Genomic DNA, 21,511 nt, shown 5'->3' on the forward strand with positions numbered 1-21,511 from the left:
GAACTCACAGAGATCCACCTGCCTCTGCCTCCCAAGTGCTGGGATTAAAGGCATGTGTTACCACCATCCAGTGCCTTCCCAATACTTCTAATATAATGGCAGTCATCAACCAACTGAGTAAAGCCCTCAGACTGCTCTCAGGTTAGACCATTGGACGATGAGTCCGAATTCGCCATCACTAACCAGCCTAGAACAGATGGGTACGTGAGAAGCAGACAGATGTCACTACAGGAGGAGTTAGGTCTGTACTGGCAAATGAGTCCTTCTAGCCTGAAAGAACCTGTGTTGCTTGAGCAGGAGCAGAGCAAGAACCCTTTCTGGTCTCAGAATCCCTCCCTGCCTCCTTGGGGGACTGTTTTCTTTGCTCCAGGTGCCTGACTTCAAGTGCAGCCATGTTTGCAGCCAGACAGTAGGCACCAGCCAAAGCTGCTCTCAATCTACTCTTGCTGCTATTTTACGACCCAACAGTGTGACACTATGAGTCAGCCCCTCTCTAATGGAAGAAAACAAGGAGACAGTCTTGGAGGCTGCTCAACACTGTGTTGAAGGACAGATCCACAGCAGAGATGAATTCTAATGAGAAATAAAGAAGAAATCTTAAACTTTACAAGAGGTGAAGACCTAACCACATACCTCATGTCACCTCTTCTCTGGTGCTAATATTTTTCCGGTAATTCCTGAGTTTGACTTAAACTGATCCAAGTGTTGCTCTGGCAACTCTAAACCAGAGCTGTAATTCAAAACTATAAAATCTAAGACCATGGAAATCAGAGAACCCACCAACGCTTAACCAAGAATGTGTGGCTATGTGTCTGTGATGCATTACAAAACACTGGTAAGCAACACAGTCTTCGTTTGTCGTCATAAACCAATAAAGCACAAATGATGTGTTAATACTTTATAACAATTCCCCCAAAACTCTTTTGTCTTCTCTTGGCAGCTCTGGGATGAAGCAGGGAAAATTCCATAAGTGGCACAAATTCAATAATTGTCCTAGTGTTAATTAGTTGTGCAATCATTTATCCCACAAAGTCTTCAACCACATCCGTTTCTAAAGCAAGCAAATAACCAAAAGACAAGATTGTGCAATTCATAATAGCATGTAAATGGTTAATAAGTCATTGAAATTGTCTCAATCGCATTCATCATTAAAGACATGCTAATTTAAGTGAGGTATGATTCCACCTAGTTCATCACCAGGAGTTTTAATGCTAAGAACACACAACATTAAAAACTCTCATACCTTGATTTCTGGAGGCACCAGGAAACATGTAACAACATTTTATTGTGCTTTCTGCAGTCCAGAAATCCTACTATAGATGACCTATCTTTAAAAACAATAAAACAATAAGGCAAATGTCCAAAGCCCTTGGTACAGTTCTTCACAGCACACTTGTGGCAGTCAGAGGACAACACTGTGACATTATCTCTTCTTCAACCACGTGTGCTCTAGAGATCAAACCCAAGTCCTCAGGGTTGGTAGGAAGCACTGTTAACTGCTGAGTCTGCTTGTTAAGCGTCATTCTTTTCCTTTTTACTATACTTTTATGATAATAGGAAAGTTGACTTTGCTTTCTCCTTTTATTTTTTTTTTATTATTTCTATTTGCTTCTCTTCTCACATTTGTCTTTATTTTGTTACCAGATTTTTTTTTTTTTTTTTTTTTTGGTTTTTCGAGGCAGGGTTTCTCTGTGGTTTTGGAGCCTGTCCGGGAACTAGCTCTTGTAGACCAGGCTGGTCTCGAACTCACAGAGATCCGCCTGCCTCTACCTCCCGAGTACTGGGATTAAAGGCGTGCGCCACCACCGCCCGGCTTTACCAGATCATTTTGTCTCTTGCTCTTTTTTTGCCTTTATAACACTGGTCTCCAGCCTCTTCTTCTTGTTGTTCTTTTATTTGACTTTCTTTCACCTTTATTCTTCCCTTGGTTTGTTTGTTTACTTCTGTGGATGTGTTACTGAGGATCAAATCTAATCTCTTGCACATGCAAAGTACATGTTCTACCACTTACTATATCACCAGTCTTCATTTCTGTTTTTGTTTTCTTATTTGCAGTGATGAGTACTGTCTTAGTGAGGATTTCTGTGGTTGTGAGGAAACACCATAGTCAAAAGCAAGATGAGGAGGAAAGGGTTTATTTGGTGTATGCTTCCATATCACTATTCATCATCAAAGGAAGTCAGGACAGGAACTCAAACAGAACAGCAACCTGGAGGCAGGAGAGGATGAAGAGACCATGGAGAGGTGCTGCTTACTACTTACTTCCCATAGCTTGCTCAGCCAGCTTTCTTATAGACCCAAGGACCACATCCAGGGGTGGCACCAGTCATAATGGGATGGGCCTGCCCACCAATCACTAATTAAGAAAAATGCCCTACAGGCTTGCCTACATCCTGATCTTATGGAGTCATTTTCTTAATCGAAGTTTTCTCCTCTCAGATGATTTTAGGTTTTGTCAAGTGAACACACTCCTTCCTTTATTTTATTCTACTGGTTTTACATTTATCACAAATACTGTTTTTAACTTCATAAGTTACCTTACATTTTTAAAAAATTTCTGTTCAACTAGCTTTCTACAATTTGAAGTATGTTTCCATATCTTGTTTTTTTTTTTTTAGTCCTGTTTTAACAGTTTGTTTACTTCTCCCTGAGTGCAGCAGATTTCTCGATAAGATGATTCCCAAATAGTCGGGCAATAGTGGTGCACGCCTTTAATCCCAGCACTCGGGAGGCAGAGGCAGGTGGATCTCTGTGAGTTCGAGACCAGCCTGGTCTACAGAGCTAGTTCCAGGACAGGCTCCAAAGCCACAGAGAAAAACCAAAAAAAAAAAAAAAAAGTGATTCCCAAATAAGACCAGAAAAGCATTCAAACCAATAGGTGCCCAAGCTGTAGCACAAAAATATAAGAACCATGCAACATAAGGACATGGCACCTCCAGAAGATAATAACACATCAACTACCAAATTCAAAGATACTTAATGGTTCAAATGATATACAGAATTAAAAAACCTACCACTAAAAAGGGTCAGCGATGAGAAAAAGGAAATAAATTAGTGGATGAATGAAGTAAAGAAATCAGTATTCGGATGCCCCCATCATATTTGAGCTCTTACTGTTCTTGCAGAGGATCCAAGTTCAATTCTAGCAGCTGGGTCAAAAGGATTACAGCTGCCAGTAATTCCAGCTCCATAAAACTTGTTATCCTCTTTGGGCCTCTATGAGGATCTGCACACACATGTGCATACATACACACACCCCACACATGCACATATGCATAAATGAAAATAAGATCTTTACAAAACAACAATCATGGAAAATCAACAACAGGAATGAAAAATTCATCAAGAAACTGAGATCTTGAAAAGTATCCAGAAATGTTGGAAACTAAAATCTCAGTTAATCAACTGAAAATTATCTCCTAGGTCAAGCTGAAGAAAAAAATACCAGGAATGAAAGACAAGGTTGAGTAAATATTATATTCAGACTTCAATAAAAAGAAAAAATGAAAAAAAGAGACCAGCTTGAAGAATCTGTGGGAATAGATAGACTGAAATACAAAGTAATGAAATACAAAACCTCTTCAATGAAATGAACCAGAAATTTCTTCAAATATAGGAAAATAGATGGACATGGACACGTAACACGCATTGAAAACCCAAAATACCCATAACCAAAGAAGAATTTCTCTATAACACATTATAGTCAATATGTTGAAAGTACAAATATATACATATATATTAAAAGCTAGAAAAGAAAATTAACTCACAAAGGCAAAAACCATCAGTGAACATCAAATTTCTCAGCAGAAGCCCTAAAAGGAAAGCATGAAATGAGGTGTTTCACACTAACTCAGATTATAATACCAAGCAAAGTTATCTTTTAAAATTGATGGACATATAAAGATGTTGCATTATGACCGCAAGCTATAGTAGTCCAAGACCACCAAGCACACATTGCAGAAGATGCTTAAAGGATTCCAGCACACAAAAGGAAGAAAAATCATGAGACAACAGGTAAGAATAAATCAATGAGAGTAGATAAACAAAGGAGAACTTGGAAATGATTGATCAGATCCAGCTCAATAAATCAGAAATCTTCTAATAAAAATAAGGGGAAATAATAATGGATTATTGAACCAACCAGAAAACAAATTACAGTCATCAGCTAACTTTTATCAATAATAAATTTTGAGATGCATAATCTTAATTATCAAATTAAAAAACACAACCCAGCAGATCTAGAAGGAAAGGTGAGGTTGTTACAATAAGGTGTCTAACAAAGAAAAACTCAGGACTTGAGAGATTTGTTGTCAAATTCCACCAGTCTTTTAAAGAACTACAAGAATTACAACCGCTCTTTCCTCTTGCGGCCATCGCTGGATCACAGTCGCTAAAATGAAGTTCAATCCCTTTGTGACTTCTGACCGGAGCAAGAACCGCAAAGGGCATTTCAATGCACCCTCTCACATTCGGAGGAAGATCATGTATTCCCCCCTTTCCAAAGAGCTGAGACAGAAGCACAATGTTCGCTCGATGCCCATTCGAAAGGATGACGAAGTTCAGGTTGTCCGGGGACACTACAAAGGCCAGCAGATTGGCAAAGTGGTCCAAGTGTACAGGAAGAAATACGTCATCTACATTGAACGGGTGTAGCGAGAAAAGGCTAATGGCACAACTGTCCACGTGGGCATCCACCCCAGCAAGGTGGTGATCACCCGGCTAAAGCTGGACAAAGACTGAAAGAAGATCCTGGAAAGGAAAGCCAAGTCTCGGCAAGTAGGAAAGGAGAAGGGCAAATACAAGGAAGGAACGATTGAGAAGATGCAGGAGTAGGGGCGTCTCATACAGTTTTCATTAAAGACTGCTTGAGTAAAAAAAAAAAAAATTACAACCAATGTTTGTTAAAGCATTTCATAACATGGAAGGAATAAACCCTACCAAATTTATCTATAAAGTGTTTATATCAGGGTCAATAACAACAGCCAAAAAAGGTCTACATAAATTTCTATGATAAACAGAGGCAGAAAAAACACTTAACAAAACACCTGCAAATAAAATCCAAAAGCCTATTTAACCGATAGTACACCATGATCAAACTGGTCTTATTCCAAAGAATCTAGGATGCTTCAACATATACAAATCTGTGAATTTAATAGTGCACAAATACATGCAAAGTTGGAAACCATGTGATCTTCTCAACAGATGTAGAAGTAGACTCTAGCAATGCTCATCAGCCCTCCCAATACAAACTCTGAAGAAACGAGGAACAGACTTCAACACCATAGTCCAGCAGTGTAGCTACTCGATGTCTGACATTAGAACTCACTTATGACATAGCTTCTGGACCTCAAAGGCTTGGGAGACAAAGCTCTCCAGTGCTCCCATCTCACACACAATTTGTCTTGTAGCATCAGGCTAGCTCCACCCTACACAGGCCACCACCCTTGGTGAACTCCTGTCACCTCCAATATTCTGGGGTCTCCACTGCAACTGAGGCTGAAGTTTCACTTATGACCCCTCCTGGGGAACTCCTCTGAGGCACTCTGAACTTGCCACATAGTACCAAGCACCCAAGCATCACTTGGCTATTGTGTATAGTATAGTGTACTGGTCTCTGTCGTATGCTGATATGTTCTTCAGACATAAAGCCAGGAGTGGGACAGCTGGATCATCTGGGAAAGAGCTCAAAAAATTAACCACACACATACACACAAATATTATTCAAGAAGTAAAAGGGCAAGTGAAATGAAGAAGCAATTCTCAAAAGAACTATAAATGGCTAATAAATACATAAAAATATGCAGCATCCTTACCCATGGGAAACATGTAGATCTAAACTGCATAGACACTGCATCTCATCCTGATCAGAATTGTTACCATCAAGAAAATAAATCATTGTAAACGCTGGTAATGATGTATAAAGAAATGAATACTGAATATTAACAATGCAGCCACCATGGAAATCAGTATGGAGAAGTCCAAAAAGGATAAATAGAAACTGTTCTCTTCTTCCTGATTTTTTTATATTAGTACTAGTTTTGGGGTTTTTTGTTTGTTTGTTTGGTTGGTTAGTAGTTTTTTTTTTTTTTTGGCCCATAGTAGATACATAGAATTTGAATAAATGATAAATTAGAGATGGTATTTAGAAATAAAATCTGTAGTATAACAATCAAGATGGTTGGCTCAGTAGTTAAGAACCCCTATGATCTTGTAGATGACCTGAGTTTGGTTTTCAACACCCACATCAGAAGGCTTACAACTGCCATTATAATGCCAGCTTCAAGTGATCCGCCACTCCTCTGGCCTCTAAGAGCACCTGTATAAGTGCCCTTTTTAAATTTTTTTAAAAGAATACATTTAAAGAATACTTATGAAAAAAATATACGTGTGCTTCAAACTAGCAGTAATTTGTACTAGGCATGTGTCTTAGTGAGGGTTTCTATTGCTGTGAAGATATACCATGATCACAGCAACTCTTATAAAGGAAAACATTTAATAGTTTCAGAGGTTTAGTCAATTATCATCATGGTGGAACATGGTGGCATGCAGGCAGACACGGTGCTGGAGCTGAGAGTCCTACATCTTGATAGTCAGGCAACAGAAAGTGAACTGAGACACTGGTGACCACTTGCGCATAGGAGACCTCAAAGCCCACGCCACAGAGACACACTTCCTCCATCAAGGCCACACCGACTTCAATAGGGCCACGCCTAATAGTGCCACTCCCTTTTAGCTTATGGGGGCCAATTACATTTAAGCTACCATAGCAAATAACCTTGGGCTAATTGCTTAACAGCCTGGTCTTCAATTTTACCATCTTTCATATGGAATGAATAATAGTACCTACATATATAGCTGTGGAAAAGATGAAATAAAAGAATACATGGAAATAATTTGGAATAACAGGTAGCACAGAGTGAGCAATCTAATGTCCATAGAACAGAAAGTGTTTGGTTTAGTGGTAGTTGTAATAGTTATTAAACTTAGCCTGTAAACCACACGGGAGTAGTCAGAGAAACTGTAGGTAACTGAACTAAAAGAGAAAGTCGGCAATCTGCAATGGAATTGATAACTAAGCTAACTATCTCTAGTTCAATGACAAGTGAGCATAGGTTAATAACACCTGCACTCAACAACACTGATTAAGCAGAAAACACATCAGAGAGGACAAAGGTCAAGGCTGTAGCTCCAAGGTTGTTCTAAGTTAGGTTTGCTTCTACTCTCAGAGAGCTAAGTATAATTATCCTCCTGTTGACAGGCCCCTGAGCTTCGGTTGATAACAAGCTACCCTCAACACCGCTGACTGAGACCATTATTTCACAAAGGAACCATTTTAAGGTAGGAATCCAAATTCCTATTATAGAGTTTAGAAAATTGAAGCTCAGAAATGTTGGGGTGCCTTGCTCTCCTGAAGGTCAGAGCTAAGTGAACTCAGGTCTCAAAACCAGGTGTTATATTCATCCAGCAACATATTATCATCCATAAAGAGCGGGCGTTGATGTGTGCCAACCATGAAGCAGATGAACTAGCCAGCATGAGTGAAGGAAAGCAGGCAAAAAGCGAAGTTTGCTCAAAGACCTCTTTTTATTTGAGATGCCACTGGAAGGTCCCGCCCACATATAGGATGGGTCTTCCCATTTCCAATAATGAGATTTAAAAAAAAATTCCTTTACAGGTATGCCAAGTGATTTATCTCTTAGTTGATTAGAGATCCAACCAAATTGACAACCAAGAATAATCTTCGCAAGTCTACCTTTTATAGCCAATCACATCTATTTATGTTATGCTTAATTTCTAAATGAAAGCAGTAAGGGCACACTTCACATTCAAACACTAGAGTGTTCATTTCATATATATATGTATGCTCATTTCATATATATATACACACACACACTCACACACACACTCACATTCACACATATATCTTCTGTGGATCAGTGAAGAGGCCAATGAGCCACCAGAAAATTCTACAAGAGTTAGTAGAAAGTACACAAAATGACCTATAAATGAATGTAAGTAAAAATGATCAGTCTGCTTGATACTTAGAGGGAGTATGAAATGAAACTATAATGAAATGCCAGTCCCCCTACTGCACTGTATTACTGTCTTAAAACATTAAAAATTACCTAAGTAAAATAACAACAAAAATGTAAGAAATTATAAGAATATGAATCAATAAAGCTGCTGTGAAGTATTTAAGTGTCAAATCTAAACGCTTTAGGTATGGTTGGAGCACCAGCTGCTGTGCGATTGCTGTAAAGTTTGTGGGGAAATGTTACTTTGTTAGTTGGCAGCAACGGCAGAAAGTTTAGAGTAGAGGAACGGTCCCTTTGGTCTGATCCAGATCTCATGAAGATGTTTTAATTGGTGTCACAAAATTAAGCTTTACAGTCTGATACAGTTTCAAAATTAAAGCAAACAAGAATTCTCACCAGGGTGTAGGAGCCGTAACAGAAATGTGATCCAGCTTAAGGAACATGAAGCTTCTTTACCCAGGAAATGGAGGGAACGCTTTGGAGTCTCATGTGGCTGCAGTTTAATCCTTTCTAAGAAGGCAGTAGAGTCAGATCCTTCAACAAACCCTCGGATCTTTCATTCTTCTATCTGTAAAATCAGATAATCATAACCCTTTCTCAAGGTTTGGGGCCATGAAGTCAGCGTGCATCCCGGCAAACATCAGTACTTAATTCAGGTCAGCTCTCTTCTACTTTCTCCCCCTCTCCTGATGGTTAATGGAAGAAATAAGAGGATCCTTAGCAGGGTTGAAGGAATCCAGGACAGTACAGGGTGGTGCTTGTGAGAGAGGCAGGCTAGAACAAGCTGGTGGAGGGCAGGGAGGTTCAGGCAGAGAGAAGGGAAGAGAGGGCCAGACATGGTTACCCAGAGGAGGCAGGCAGGCCTGGGTCAACCACAGACAAGACAGTCACATTAACCACACTGTTCAGAAGAGCCTTGAATAGGAGGAGGCAGATGGGAGACAAAGTAAGGCATCTCCACTGAGAACTAGAGCCTCCAGCCATGGCCAACAGAGATCTCAGGACCAAGTGAATCAGAGGGTCCTGAGCCAGGGACCAGGGTGCACAACACTCAGGCAGTGGGCTGGAAAACTGAGTGGAAAGCTCATAACTCCATTTTTCAGCTAGGGACATTGCTCAGAGAGGCCAAGAAAACTCAAAGGCAGGCAGCTAAGTGCCAAGGGAGAGGCAAGTGAGTGCCCCTCTACCTTGTAACAACTATAAAAAGCCAGAAATCTCTTCACAGATAGAATCACAGCTGCTGAGGGTCAAGAAGGAGCAGGATGGTTATTCCTCTCCTGGAGCCAAGGCCAAGCTGTGACTAGACAACATGACCTACGGACAAGATCTTCCCCTTCTAGCTGCCCACCCCTGACACATTGCTTTGTCTCAGTCCCCTCCCCAGCAACAAGTAGGTTCAAGGCAGATTCACACCTCTCTTTTTGCTCCCCCAGCTCCAATCCCACCAGTCTCATCTCCAGTTCTGTATCAGAAAAGCTAGAGTGTTCTCCCCTTTCCTCTCTGACCTCATCCCCAATTGATCACTGATGGAGGTGGATCTTACCATGTTCCCAAATATTGTTTATAAATGTTCTTTTACATTTAAAGGGGGATATGATATAGATATGAATAATTTACATTGGTATAAATTTTGCTTTAATTGGTATTAAGCTCAATTTTGTTATATGTATATGTATTTCTGATCTTTATTAAGGTATTGTGATTATGTGGTTTATTTAAAAATGTAATGTATAACCAGGAAATATAGGTTGTTAATGAATAATCATCAATAATAGTCAAGCTTGTAGTCATGTTAGTTAGATTTTCTAGATATATAGAGATATATTTCAGTTAGATAGGCATTCTTCATATCTTTCAAGGACTGCAGAATATGGCATTTTAAATGTTTTAATAACTTAGGGCTTTTCATGACAATGAGACACGTCTGCTTTTGACAGCACCAATCTATTTCAAGAAGAAGATGGGCATCAAAGAGGCTCCTTATGTAGTTTGATAGCCATTTGGGCAAGAAACTGCTCTAGCCTGGACTGTTGCATAAACTGGACACCAAGAACCCACAGAGAGATGACTGCTGAACTTGCCTAAAGGTGAGATGGTCTTTTGGGGTTCCTGATTCATGAAAGAGTCTGTGAGACATTCTGCAGGACACAGCAGATAGTGACTAAATTGTCTTTGAAATTTCCTGCTTCATGGAAAAGTCTGCTGGATACGATGGGCCTGTAGGCTGAAGATGGATGCCCCAACGGTACAAAAGAACTTTGGGTGACTGTCCAGACAGCGAGATGTCTCTGTCATTTCTAGAGTTTTGGACTTCTTGTTTGTTTAGGTAATATTATATCCTTCTGGAGTCTTTGATGGAGTTGAAGAATGGTTAGTTATAGTTTTCCTTAGTTATGATAAAAAATAAAATAGATATAAATATTGTAACTGTAATTCTTACTTGATAACTGTTTTGTTATATGTAATTTTACTATGTTAAAGTGAAAGCCTTCTTTTTTGTTTAAACAGAAAAAGGGGAAATGATGGAGGTGTGTCTTGTATCTATCTGTTGCTTTCATTGGTTAATTAATAAAGAAACTGCTTGGCCTTTAAATACTATTTTTTTGTTTGTTTTGTTTTTTTGAGACACGGTTTCTCTGTGGTTTTGGACCCTGTCCTAGAACTAGCTCTTATAGACCAGGCTGGTCTCGAACTCACAGAGATACGCCTGCCTCTGCCTCCCAAGTGCTGGGATTAAAGGCGTGCGCCACCACCGCCCAGCCTGCTTGGCCTTTAATAGGACAGAAAATTAGGTAGGCAGAGTAAACAAAACAGAATGCTGGGAGAAAGAAGCTGAGTCAGGCAGTCGCCATGATTCTCCTCTCTGGGACAGACGCAGGTTATGATCTTTCCTGGTAAGCTACCACCTCATGGTGTTACACAGATTATTAAAAATGGGTTAGTCAAGATGTGAGAGTTAGCCAAGAAGAGGCTAGATAGAATGGGCCAGGCAGTGTTTAAAAGAATATAGTTTCTGTGTAATTATTTCAGGTAAAGCTAGCTGGGTGGCAGGAAGCGGCCCGCCGCGCTCCATCAAAAGATCACAAAGACCTTCTCCTCCAACCCTCCTTCCCCCAGCTCATCCCAGTATCCCATTCTCCTACACAGCCTGCATAATCTGTGAACACACCAGCTGAGCAGGCCAGGAAAGCAGGCAACATACAGACAGAGAGGAAACAGAAACCAAGGAACAAAACACTCACCCAACAAAGACAAACCCAGAAATCAGCCAGGCCTACAGTCACTCCAGTCCCAGATGCCTAGATGCCAGCATAAAAACACAATCAACAACAGTCATGGCAATATACCTCCACTAGAGGTCAGCTATCCTACCACAGCAGGCCCTGAATATTCCAATATAGCTGAAGCTGGAACTAACTCTGTAGACCAGGCTGGGCCTCAAACTCACAGAGATCCACCTGCCTCTGCCTCCCAAGGGCTGGGATTAAAGGTGTGCGCCACCACCGCCCGGCTAGTTTCTTCTTGAAGAGAAAAACTAAATCAAGAAACCATCAAGTCAAGCTTCATTTTTGTTTTAACTTTCTATGTTGTTGAAGGTTTTTTATATGATGAATGATTTTTTTACTATTAAAAATATTTGTGTTTAAGCTGGTCCTTCTATAATCCCAGCACTCAGAGAGACCCTGTCAGCAAGAACAGAAGCAAGGAAAGAAGGGCAGCAGGGAGGAAAATGATGAGGGAAAGAAAACATTATTACCATGCTTGTGTTACCTAGTCAATTGTCTTTGAATTATTATTTTTATTACAAGTTCACATGCATCTGTCATACTGATAACATATTTTTATCTGTTTGCCTTTGACTCACTTTCGTTCTTTGAAGACTGAGTTTTGAACTCAGGGCCTCCTGAATTCAACACATCATCTTCCACTAAGCGTCATTTCAGCCCCACCTTTGACTTTTTATTAACTATTTGTACATCCATGTATCAGGGAGTCCCACTTCGTCCAATTGGTACAGGTGGGGCCTGTGGCTTAGGTGGTCACTCTTTCTCCAGGTACAGGAGTCATGCATCAATCTATATGAATATGAGACATGTGTATGGCTCCATGAGCAGTGTTATAGAACCTGTGACCAGACTCAAATCAGGAAACAGTATTGCCAGTGTTCTAGAAGGCCTCAGAACTTCTAAACATTCACGTTTATTCCCTTTTAGTCTCTTTTCCATTGTTGACTTCTAATTTTATCTACAAGTTTTGGTGAAGACTATTTTCCCATGCTTCCTTCTCAAATGGATTACTATACTCCTTTGAGACTATTTTGACTTTTTTTTAAACATATAAAGTCTTCCATCCTGTAGAAGGCCAGTGACTATTAACCCATATTCTCATCAGGAATGCTTGATTGCATCACACAACCCTCACTGGAATTCACTTTGGTGTGAGAGGAGGATGTTGTTTCAATCACTGTTGTGCCAAGAGCCCATCTTAGAAGAGCTTCTGTTCCCAGGGGCCACAGCTCTCCTAGCTGACCGACTTCCTCAGGGGAGGAGCCGTGGTTTAGTCTGAGGAGGGAAGGGTTAGTCAAGGACTGCCTGTGCTGAGAAATCCAGAAGAAACTTTATGACAGAGAAGTGTGTGCATCCTCAAGGCGGTTCAGGGTGAGCCGAGTGTTTCGTACACATTCGGACCTAGCTCTACAGATGACCTGAAGAGGGGCAGGGAGAGGCTTGGCTAAACATCATCCCAACACTGTATAAACTGGGAAACACTGAGCTAATTGGGAAAGGTCACCTTCTTACCCATGTGCACCACAATGCCAATCTGACATTTTCTGAGAAAGGGGCCGCAGAATTCTTCACAGAGGCAAGCGCTGGAAGCACTGGAGGGAGGCTTGAGCACAAAGAACCGAGAGTGAAATGCGCAAATGAGGGACAAGATAGGAATTCTGAGGCTTTTTGTGCTCCTTGCAATCCGTGTGTCCTTTAAAAGTTTACCTGGTCAAACGGTCGTTTTCAAAAAGGTTTTCAAAAAGGCAGAAGAAAATACCCGCCACCCTTCCATTTTGCTGAGGATTGGAAAGTGCCCCCTGAGTGGAAGGATCCTGGCCTCAGGGTGGGCTGGTCCCTTGCAGCACAGTTTTCCCAGGAGCTGGAGGGCTGCAGTGGACACTGGAGACAGATGGAGTTGGAGAGGACCAAGAGCTGCAGACTGGAGACAGGTCAGGGAATGGATGCATCTGCTCACCACTGTGGGGTAAGAATCATCTGTGAAAGGTTCTGATTAAAGAGAATAAGAAAAGTCCCTGCAGACAGAGTTGAGAATTTTACCTCTGTGTTTTCCCTCCTACTGAGAAGGAACATTGCCACCACGCTGGGAGGAATATGGACTTTGGAATCTAGCCAGGATCTGGAAACTGACTCCATTCTTTCTGTGTGTGGGAGAGACCTCAAGCCCATTTATTAATGTCTCAGAGAACTTCAGTTGCATCTCATATAATGGGGGCAAAGCAGCACCTTGGTCGGGGAGTTGAGCTAGATAGATCACGCAGCATGCAATGAATGCAGAGCAAAGCCTAGGACCGTGTGGGTGGTAGGTGATCAATCTTTATCATTTCTGTTGAGGGCTTGTATTTTCTTTCCCCAGTTTATAAACACCAGGTTTACTTCAATGTCAATAAACAACTGGATTTGATAATAGGCATCTCAAGGGAATGTAGACCCCTCCTATTCTTTCTTCCTTGGCTGTATTTGTGGATTGAATTTACTGTTACAGGGAGTTTGGGGAGGTTTCCTTAAGGATAATGGAGACTTTCTCAGCTTTTGGTGAGCTCAGTTTGGGAGGCTAGGGTTCCAGAAATCTCCATGACCATCAAAGTCACCCTAAGGCAATAGCTTTCAGCTGCACAGACAGAGAGGGTGAATTTGAGAGAGTTTATCATAGATTGGTAGGTGGCAGTTAAGAGGAAGTCAGAGGAACAGAGACCCTGTTCAGCAGGATAGGGTCCCAGGAAACAGAGTAACACTGAGATACTAGTCTGGGGACTTTTTAAAGAACTTATTGGCAGAAACCGGGGTAAGGCGTGGTGCAGAGCCGGTCAGTCCAGTTGACCCAACCAGGAGGTGCACAGGTGAGTTCTCTACCTTTTTCACCCCCTAGTCCAAAGCCTCTAAGCAAATATAAGAGATAACAAGGAATCCGGAACCAGAATTCTTTTCTGGCATTCTTGACCTCCAGCAAGGACTTCCTCAGAAAGTCTCCATTGCTTTGGAGACCCTACCCTACCAGACCAACTTCCATCTCCTGTTCTCCCCATCAGGGTCTCACACACATTAGGAAAGAACTCTAAAAGCTACAGAGAAACCCTGTCTTGAAAAACCAAAAAAAAAAAAAAAAAAAAGAACTCTACTTCTGAGCTACAAGTCCAGTCCCCAATCCTTCATACTCTACAACAGCACACAGTTAGCATCCACAGAAGGACCATCTCTGCTGTGTCTTGTGCCTTATAGCGTGTTTAGCGGCATCCCTGGCCTCTGTCCAGTGTTTTCCTGCAGTACCCACTGAAATTACTGGGCGCCAGAGAGAACGGATCACGAAACACACTTTAAGAGTTTATTAAGAGAGAGAAATGCACATGCGCAGGCCTGACGAAGCTGGTGCAGGAAGGGAGAGAGAGAGGTAGGGGAGGGGTTGAGGGAGAGAGGAAAGTAATAGCCACCTCTTTAGAAGAGGGACAGAAAGAGAGAGCAAGGAGCGGGCTTGTCTAGCTTTTAAAGACTACCTAGTACATGTGCACAGGGGCTTACTTAGCTGTAGCTGCGTCATGCGTAGATCGCGTGACCATGCTACACGTAGGACGTGTAGGGCTTGAGGGTGGCTATGTAAATTGCATGAGCGCTTGATCGAGCATGCGAGACCCTGGAACCCAGAAGTGCCAGCATCTGGGGTGGCTAGAATGTTGCGGAAGTGCTGGGTGATGGAAGCCATAACATCCACCCCAATCCCCATGAATAGGGAAGCAGAAAGGCTTCCACACATTGCGGAGTGGTCCTGGGTGGCAAGATTACAAGGAAGCTTTTCCAGTAATTAAAGGGAACGTAGAAACAAATCCATTAGAACGTGAACATAAGGAGGTTTCAGCTAGCTTCAAGTGCGGTTTTCAACAGTACGGACCTGTTTTTTATTTATCTGGCAGAGTGAACTCCTATTAAAGATACATAAGGTTGATGCTCGGGTTAGCACAGAGCTTAACTGTTTAGATGATTCCTTTTTTAAAGGCTTATCTAAACATGACCTGTCACAAAGGCGGTTGAAAAGTTGGAAGATAGCCTGAGCTCCCAGCAGATTTGGGTAATTTGTGTCGGTGGAGCCCAAACAGGAAGTAATTCAATGCAGATAAGCTGGTTAGTGGTGGTATGGAAGCCACACCAAAATAAACCCCAGGGAGCTTGAGTGAGCATCGACTTCCATATAGCCTCTCAACTGTCCAGATACAGCCATGACGTCTCAGGCATCTGACTCCAGGGACTGGCCTGGACCTTTCTTAAGGAATTCTCCTCATCATGATTGAAATTTGGGCTTCTAAAGAGTAGAAACTGTCAGCTGCTTAAACATCATGGGCAGGATTTTGTGGTGTGTAGAATTAAAAGAAACAATTAAGATCATAGAGTCACTCTGAGAATGTTAAAGTGTGGGGGAGGAAACCCTGTCCTTGCTATCTTTTCCCTGCGCCCCATTTATCAATGGGCAAATCAAGTTAGAATTTGAAAGAACCACATTAGCCTTCAAATTTTGTTGCTGTTTTATTCTGGGTTTTTATGAGTTCTTTTTGTTTCATTTTGTCTTTTAGATTTGTTTACTTTTATGCCAGGTGTGGTGGTACACACCTTTAGTCCCAGCACTTGGGAGGCAGGGCAGGTAGATCTCTAAGGTTCAGACCAGCCTGATCTACAGAGCGAGTTCTAGAAAAGCCAGAGCTAAATAGAAAGATCCTGTTTCAAAAACAAAACAGAACAAAAGAAAAAACAAAACAAACAAACGAACAAAAACCACAAGAAGTATCTCTTTACTTTTATTTTATGTGTATCGTTGTTTTGCCTGTATCTGTGTATGTAGACACCACATGTGGGTCTGGTGCCCTCACAGGCCAGAAGGAGGTGTTAGATTCCTTGGAACTGGAGTTACAGCTGGTAGAGAGCTGTTGTGTGAGAACAGCGAACCAAAATCAATTACTCTACAAGGACAGCAAATGTTCTTAACCACTGAACCATCCCTCCAGCCCCAGACAGTCTTCTTTACTGGGAATCTAGTGGGAGATGTCTCATAGGATTAAGGCAGAGACTGACAGGACACATGATTCCATCTCTAACCTTACAGGTACATATATAGGTAGACACCCCCATATACCATATGACACATATACCATAGTCACATACCTGCACATACATATAGAAAAAATGAGAATGAAAATAAATTATTAACATGGTTAACGTGAGTGAAACAATGCCTATCATATTATTCAATGCTGTGCAGTGTTTTCTCTCACTATTTTATATAGAAAATGTGCCTGTTGCTGTGTCGTGTGATTACATGTCCAGGTCCTTCATCAAACATTAATCTGGATGCTTCCAAGGGAGATTATTTTCAGACGAAATTAACAATCAAATAGGTAGGTTCAGAGTAAATCAAATGGGCAGGCTTCTTCCGATCCACAAAAAAAACCCTACAGAACAGAGTGACTTTCTCCAGAACAAGAAGGAAAGAACTCACCAGCAGATGACCTTCCTGCTGGAACCTCCCTGGGTCCCCATTCTGTCAGGCTCACAGGATTTGGGTTTGACATCGGCATAATTGCGAATTCCATATTGCCAATTCCTTACAATTCCTTATCCTTACACGCTGGGATCCAGGCAGCCCTGGATTGTCTCCACTTCAAAGCAGCTTCACGCCAGTCTTTTGTTAGACTGTGTGAAGAAAACGGGTGCTCTTAAAGCAATTGTTTGTTTTTAGTTTGTAAAGATGACAGCTAACCACTGCAACTGGGTGATAATTCCCACACAATATGCAGGCTGCTTGTGTTAGCTAATATTCATGAAGCCACACTACTGGAGGCCTCCTTTAGGTGATACAACGGCATGCTAGCCTATCCAGTAAGGGGGAACTGCTTCCTTGGGAGCTTCACCTGGAAAACTAAAGTTAAAGTCATGGCCGCATGCTGCGTAAGAGAAGTGCTGAACCATGAAAATCAGAAAGCAGTGTATTGCACTGATCAGGATTTTCTCTCCCTAGAAAACGTTCGTTTGCTTGTTTTTTCTGAAAACTCAATGTTTCTGAACCCAATGCAGTATGAAAAGGTTTATTTGGAGCAATGTTTTTTTTTCTTCCTGCTATTTCTAATTGTAGTCAGTGCCACATGATGGATTTTTCTCCTGTGAACTAATAAATGTTAGTGCAAGCATCCAGAGCTGCTGAGCCAGCACTGATGGGTTGACTGACAGATTATTCAGTCTCTGGTGTGAAGCACTAAGGCCATTATCCCTCACAGGGATAGAGCACATCAGGCAGGATTCAACTGCACAATTCCAAGTAATGCTGGCTCTTAAATTATGAGATATAAGTTACTGAAGCAAGTCAGGCATGGCTGCTTATATCTGTAATTCCAGCACACAATATGCTGAAGCAGGAACGTTGTCAGTTCAAGAAGAGGAAGACGAGGCGAAAGAAGTCAAGGAAATATTCTCTTATGGACTGGTGTGTGGGGCATGGGTCAGTGGATAAAACACTTGCTAGGCTGGGGTCCCAGAATAAATAAATAAAAAGAATACGTCCTGAGTACCAGCATCCATCTCTGTCTGCTTCCTTACTGTAGATGAAGTGTGACTAGCCAACACTCAGCTCTTGGCACTGTAACTCCCTGACATGGTGTACTGTACCCCCTGCAGCTAAGCACGGGACTAGTAGCTAATGCAAAGAGGTTACAGACCTTTTTCACATTAGTTTTTAGTTTGTACCACGTTTGACATGGGGGCCTTCGAGAGGTCCCCCTAGGAGTTTCTCAATGGTATCAGGTTGCCTTGTCTGTCTTTTGTCGACCTATAGTCATTGGTCCAATACCAGCCTTTGCCACACCTCCTACATACACCCAAAGGCTGACTCCTCCTATTCATGCCATTCTCAGAGGAGACATTATTCCTAGAAATTTCTTGTCCCTTCTCAGATGTCCTATTCTACCACAATTAAAACATTTGGCATTTTGGTGTCTCCTCATACCACTGGAAATCGCTTCTGCTACCCAAGCTTCAGTACAATAGTCAAATGTCTCAACATTCATTGTATGCAAGATCCATTCATCTATGGGTGCTGATCTGACCTTTAAAGGCCCAAGGATCCTTTTGCATTCTAAGTAGGCATTTTCAAAAGCCAAAGATTCAATAAGTGCACATCTAGCTTCTGGGTCTGTTACTCCTATTTGTACAGCCTTAGTTAATCTTTGTAAAAAGGGTTCTCTCTGACCCTATTTAATCCTAATATATGATTCAATTCTCTTTCTTACTTCCTAAATCCTGTCCTAAGCATTTAAGGCTGCTGTGCTACATAGGGACAAGGTGTGTTCGTCATAAAGAGCCTGGTCCTGAGGATCAGAGTAATGTCCCTCGCCAAGAATTTGATCTTGGGAAATCTCAAGTCCTTTTGCTTTTCCCTGTTGTTCTAAATTTTTTGCCTCTTCTCTCAAATAACATTTCCAGAGAAGCTGCAGTTCATCTTCTAGGACTGTGGAGATTGATTGAAGGCAATCTTGTGGGGCAGCCTTATTGCTTGAAGCCAATGTTTTGACCATTTCCCTAACAAAGGGTGATTGTAGGCCGTAAGAAACTATTGCTTGCTTAATTTCTTTTAGATCACTCATACATAGAGGTTCCCATTTATATTCTTTGACTGCCTTCGTGTACTTGGTGTCAGATGGTCTTTCCAAGGGAGATCACTAGGGAGGCAGTTAGAACTCCGGGTAAGTCATCCCAGATTTTTGTACGTACTGATGAAGCTAAATTCTGTGTTTGTACCTTTTGTTCCTGCTCATCAATTTTGATAAATTCCTCAGTCTTTTCAAGTCTTTTTGCCACTGTCTTCTGTAAAGTCTAGGTCTCCTGTCCGGGGTTCTGTTCTAATTCCCTCATTGAGGATTCCAAGGTATAAAGTCTCTTTAGTAAAGATAACGTCTCATCCTTGGTGGTAATTTTTATGGTGTGCATATTACCTTCCTGGAGACACACCCTATCTGTCAATCTATCATAACTGTTCAACAGATTCCAATTAATACATTCAACAACACAAATTCTCTCAGACACAGTATCAGCACCCTCTGTCATTGACTGGGTTTTTTTTTTTTTCATCAAATTGGCCATATTCTTCTCCAGAGTGCTGATTTTCTCTTTTTGCTTGTCATTATCAGTCTGTAAAAACTGTATCATTTCTAAAAGTGCCTCATTCTTGACTCTGTTATCAACCCATTTTTTAAGGAGAAAATATGAAAGACAAAGCTAATCCCTAGAATGAAATATAGGAATGTAGGAGGGAAATCACATAAGCCTTGTGTAATATCATCCATGGTATAAGTAAAAAAGCTGTTGAACTCTTGCATTGTTAAGCTATCTGTCATGTTGACCTTATAAATCTCACCTGTTGTAAGGTGTATTGAATTGGAGTAGGTACAATAACTGTTACAGGCTAACAGGTGTCACAGTTGTAGCCACATGGTCAGAAAATCCAAGCTGCAGACTTTTCAAATTGGTTTTAGTGCATTAGATACTGAAAAATTTGATTAAATTAAGATCCGCTATTAAAGCAATCAAAGTGATTTTGAGAGTTGGTGACCAGGATAAAAAGATAAAACCCAGAGCCTTCCGTCAGTGCAAATCACAAACTGTGCACTCCAGGGAGATCCCTGACTGGGTGGCAGCAGCACAGGTACTGCAGGGAGAGCAAGGCAGCAACACCTACAGAGACACACAGGGAAGCCAGACCCAGAGCAGCTCTGAGATGCCACCAAGGCCAGAGGTTTGACACAGGGAGAATCAGTTCCCAAATATCCATGTGGGGCCTGGCGGCAGCTGGCCAAAACCATGTAGGTCCCAACAACGAGATATACCTGTCTCCAAGTCCCACAATCCAGGCACCAGTTGTTAAAGGACACTGGTCAAAGAATCCCAGACTAACTCCAAGACATACCAATTATATTTGTCTTTATTATAAGGGACAAACTCATGCAATGGGAACAAGAAGTTCAAACGCATCTGTGTAGAGCGGGAACTACAGAGAGAGGGAACCATGGGTGGGCTGGCAGTTTTCTCCGGGTACCCAAAAGGTCACACCCTAACCTGGTCCAACTTCTTAAAGATCATTGGCTGACAGAGATTCCCATCACCAGTGCATAGTAGAGTACTAGTTGTTTGATCTTGTGATCATGTGTCTAACTGGGAGCCTGCTGGGCTACTGCTGCCCAGGACCTGGAGTAGCTACTACACATTGCTAACCAGCAAGATTAGAAAATTAAAATATAACTCCTAAAATGCAATTTCTAGGCAATCCATACCATATTCACACCACAGCCTAAAACTGCCATATGTGTAAATCCCTTTTCTTCTCTGACACACTCAGCCTGCAGCTCATTTTGCTTGCATTACATAGACCCACTCACTGGCTTTTAAGTTTAGATGGTACCAGCCGAATCATAGTATAATTGTCACAGTGATCATAATGTAAACAGGAAGGACATATTGATAAAATTTAGTTCACACTCTTCAACAATAACGTCTCTCTGCTAAAAATCCAGTCCCTATGATTGAGCTGTTTCCCAATATTTAGTGCTAGGAAGAAAGATAATCCTTGGACTGGTAAGCTACTGGCTGGAGGACCACACTCAACCAGGAAATTCTGTTCTGTCACAATGCTGTAGTAACATCTCCCAGATTCAGAGGTAAGAGGAGAATTGAATTCACAATTTAGCCTACAGAATCAGTGTCCCTTATAACCCATGGTACTCAAAGACCTCTGTCATCCAGACTCAGTACTGACAGGATCATTAGAAATCTCATGGTTGCTGCTTCATCGGGGAGGCAGGACTGAACGTGTGTGTGTGTGTGTGTGTGTGTGTGTGTGTGTGTGTGTCAGGGTCAATGACATATGCCCATTATCACCATGTTATGGTACCTGGTTACATCCTGAACGAGCGCCTGTCCCACGGTAGCTGTGAATATCTGTGGAATAATAATGAATATGACAACCTTTGGTCGAAACTTCAAATTTAAAATACCTTATAAATGGGGCGGTGGTGGCGCACGGCTTTAATCCCAGCACTCGGGAGGCAGAGGCAGGCGGATCTCTGGGAGTTCGAGGCCAGCCTGGTCTACAAGAGCTAGTTCCAGGACAGGAACCACAAGCTACAGAGAAACCCTGTCTCCAAAAACCAAAATAAATAAATA

The 21,511-nt window shown here is 41.7% G+C and overlaps 1 pseudogene; it reads left to right on the top strand.

Moving 5' to 3' along the window:
- Nucleotides 1-4,395: 4,395 nt before the first annotated feature.
- LOC130889284 (60S ribosomal protein L26-like) lies at nt 4,396-4,833 on the top strand (annotated as a pseudogene).
- Nucleotides 4,834-21,511: the final 16,678 nt, after the last annotated feature.

The sequence above is a fragment of the Chionomys nivalis genome, chromosome 18 (genome assembly GCF_950005125.1).
Source record: "Chionomys nivalis chromosome 18, mChiNiv1.1, whole genome shotgun sequence".
Classification (NCBI taxonomy): Eukaryota; Metazoa; Chordata; class Mammalia; order Rodentia; family Cricetidae; genus Chionomys; species Chionomys nivalis.